Source organism: Solanum tuberosum, unplaced genomic scaffold, assembly GCF_000226075.1.
Source record: "Solanum tuberosum cultivar DM 1-3 516 R44 unplaced genomic scaffold, SolTub_3.0 scf00057, whole genome shotgun sequence".
NCBI classification, from domain to species: Eukaryota; Viridiplantae; Streptophyta; class Magnoliopsida; order Solanales; family Solanaceae; genus Solanum; species Solanum tuberosum.
Window position 1 is genome coordinate 1,850,634 of NW_006238984.1, and position 4,224 is coordinate 1,854,857.

Below are 4,224 nucleotides of genomic sequence, written 5' to 3' on the forward strand. Positions count from 1 at the left end.
TATCCCTAAATGAGTCCAATTTGTGGACTCATCAACACCCCCAACTTAAACTTTTTCTTGTCCTCAAGCAAACTCGAGTTCAGCTGTTCAAAAAGGGATGTCTCGATAGTGCTGCACAAGACTCAATCATGTATGCACTCAACAAGATTCACTTTACTCATGCAAAGATCAAATGTGCACCCAAAGTTTCAAGTTGTGACACACCATTATCAAAGAATCTCGATCTCACAATACTTGCTTCAAATGCAAGTTCAAGCTCAACTATAGTGTTCAAATGCCCTCACACAAAGAATGATTCCATATTCACACAATGCTTCACAATTTAAAGCTTCGGAATCAGATGCAATGCTCACATTCACAAAGCTGAACACAATGCATAATTTCACCCATAGGTTTTCCCGTATTTTCCAATCAACACTTGCTTCAGCTCACTCAAAATCACAAAGGTCTTCCAAGGCTTGTAGTGGGGCTAAGTGCAAAGGTATGGTCATTTAGGCTCAGTGACTTTCATCCTTATGAAATGTGGTGCTCACAATATTTCCTTTCCTCTTCCTTCATCATTTTCTTTAGTGCTCATAAGTCATCCTATTATTCACTTCCCCATGGATTGTTTGGGAACCCCATTTCTTTTTTACTTTTCAACTTTATTCCACAAATTTTCTTTTTCATTCTGTTTCTTATTCTTTCTTCTCTCTATTTTATTTTATATGGAGGGGTTCCATTTTTTCTCAACACCATGGGTTAAAGGAGACTTTTCTTGCACTTCTTAATTTTCCCTTCTTTTTTCACCACACCCCCAACTTAGTCTTTTGTTCTAAGTTGGCTATTCGACTAACCATAACTTCATGAGGATTATGGGTGACGGATAAAGAAAGGTCATTGTTTTCATCAAGTTTCTTCCAAAGAAAGGTAAGGCTCAAGGGGTGTTCAAAAGCGGTTCACACACACTTACAAGGTAGGTCACAAAAGAGGTATACGTCAAATTGGCTCACACTCTTCGAAGTTGCCTAAGATCATATTAAGAGATATCATCACTTAGTTGACCAGACCAACGAGGCAAATTCTAGGATCCATCATGAATAGTTCACAGGTAAGCTCATCACTAGGCATTGACACTATAAGTCAAACAAGACTCCACACTTTCGCTAGTGTGCAACGATCATCACAAGAGACTCGATTCGACAATAGGCTAGTCACAACGCGATGCAAAGAGTTCACATATTGTCTATGCAACTTCATTTGGCCTCATCGTAGCCGCACATTTATGTTTATTCGATTATGAGAACTATTCAAGTCATCGGTATTGATCGGAACTGAGACTCAAATTTTGCAAATGAACAGCCACATTCAACACACTAGAGGTGGCAATTTTTTTTCCTTTTCGAAAAGGGTCAAAATCATTTTGCAATTTAAAACATGGATCCATAAGCTCAAACCTTCCACGAAAGCAGTATTACCACAATTATAACTTACAACCCAAATACATAAACAAAACACGATTCACGAATAGCAAGCACACAAAGGTGGGCCTCACCCCACATGAATTAAAAGCAATTTGTCCTCAAATGCAAATGAATTAAAGTATCAAAAAAGTAAAAGTAAGTAAGACAGAGAGGGAGGTAAAGAATGGATCCTGACTTGCTATGATTATCCAAGTAATGAGCCGCCAAAAAGGAATGTATAGCAGTGTAGAATCCACGAGTCCACGAAGGGGAAGTGGGATCTCGGGGGCCAAATCTCTTGCTGGAACTAGGCTTTTTGCCCTCACTTCCCGTCTGGTGAGGATTTTCTTTAGTTTTATCTTTCCTGAAATTTTTCTTTCTTAACTGTCGGGGTGGCATGATTCTCCCTGCAACTTTAGGTCTAGCCATGTCTGCAAAGCTTTGAAGTAAAGTTAGAAAATATCCCAACAAAACCATAAAAGTTCAGCTGCAGAAAAACTCCGCCGAACCAGTTGGCGATACGCGCAACCGCTTAGGCGATTTGCCGAGTGTAGTGCGCAGAGGATACAAGGGTGCAGACAAAGGGTGAACAAGGGGTCTTTCGGCGAGACGCCGAGTGCGTTCGGCGATATCAGGCTTCTCGCCAAAAGTTGCAGAATCAACAACACATTTAGGGTTAAATTAAAGGCGAGATGGGGACATTAGGCAAACCGCCAAGTGGTTCAGTGAGCTCAACCTAGCTCGCCAAATAGCTCAACGTGCCTATTTTCAACCCATCTTCTAGAATTCGACCCTGCAACCCTCGAAAACTAAATCAAAACATGCAATAGCCAAATTAGGCTCAGACCCAGTGGCACTTATGCGTAAACCACAATTTTTCATCCACTATAAGGCACAATTATTAGTAATCAACTATCTAACTCAATACGGTCAATATTATCAAAACAAAGCAAGCAAACAAAAATTCTAGTCCTACCAGGGAGGCCCAGCACACATCAACAAGGTAATGTCACTGCTCTAGAGTGCAAAATCAATAGAAAGAACTTAGAGTTTGGGAACCAACATTTCGCGCTGACCAAATTAAGATTGAATCGCTAGGCAGTAATGTAATCAAAGTTCCGAGCACAAATCAACAACTAAAATACTCTAAAAGTGCAAGAAATATAAAAACTAGAGTGCAAGTGTGCGTTTGCGAAGATGAAAAAGTGAGGGAAAGAAAATGAATTTGAAACTTTTAAACCTTTGGCCTGAAAAACCGTCCAGTTATCTCCCATTCGGCGGCATTAGCCTCGATCACCGAATCACTCGGCGTTACGCCAAGTAGTAACTTGTCTCGCCAAATTTTACTGTACTTCCAGTTATTGTGGGGGTCCAAACGGCGATATCCATCGGGATCGCCGACATGGTCGGCGATTCGTCAATAATTTCCTGTAGTCGCCGAGTTTTATAGACTCCAATGTAAATTGGTCTTGAGTCTAACGGCGGTCTGGTTCTGGGTCACCGAACCTTCCGGGGATTCGCGGAAAGGGGCTGTAGCTCTCTAATATGTACTTGTCGATCACTCTCCACACTTCCACCTGCGCAATCAACACACCATTATTTTATCAAAGAAAAATAAAGCAATAAAGGGGTTTTGGGTTGACTCCCAAGCAGCGCCTTAGTTAACATCGTGGCACGACGTAAGTTAACGTCTAGTCCTCATCCTCGGAGTCCGCCATGGTGTGAGTAGGTGAGTCCTCGGCAAACGATGGATAGTGACCTGATATTAACTGATTTATATGGGCATCTTGTAGCTGAATTGTCATGGAATTAGAGGTTGTCGCTTGATTCAGCATGTCGATGTTCTCTTTCATCTCATTCAATATCTTGTCTTGTTCTTCGATTTTTTGTTGAATGAGTTAGAGGAATTCGTCATCTTGTATGCCCTCCTTCTTTTTCCCCTTTGTACACTCTCGAAGGGAGAAGTGCTTGTCCTTTTTCAGGGCTTGTGCTTCCAACTCCATGACTCTTTTGGCTAAAAAATCCAACTAAGCTAGCAGTGCATCCACTCTTGTTTCTTTTTGGTCTCCTTGTTAGCTTCAACCACACTATCTAGGAGTTCGGCTACGACTTCATAGGGCTGGTGTAGCATACCACCCGCGAAAAGTTGATCAACGTTACTTCTATTATCGGGTCCAAGACCCCGATAGAAGCTTTCTAATAGCACGTTGTCGGTCATCCCATGAGTGGGGCATGACTGCAGCACTGCCTGAAACTTCAGCCACATTTTCTGAAGGGTTTCATCCCCTACTTGTTTGAACGTTAGGAGATTATCCCTAAGGTTCAACAGTTTCAAAAGGGGGTGATCCGTTTGATACCCATAATGATTATTTGTACTCATTGTCCTGCTTCTATACACGAACAAACAATACAAAACTAAAAATTAAGTAAGTAGACTACAACTAAGAAGAACAAAGATTCTACTAATCTAAGAATTCTCAAATAACACCACTCCCCGACAGCGGCGCCATTTTGATGTTTGCATAATCAAGACACAACTTCCAATGCAAGTGTCTACGATCGTACAATAGTAAAGTAACCCAACCAAGGGTTGGGGTCAAGTCCCAAGTAGTGGATTTGAGAATTAATAGAAAAATAAAATTAACTTTTAATTAGTCGTAGCTAAAAATATTATCGAATATAAACATGTTAATTCTAAGGGGTGATGCAAGCATCAATTATCAATGCGGTTTGTAACAAGTAAGGAAAAAACAACAAAAATGCAAAGAGTACTAATCAAAGA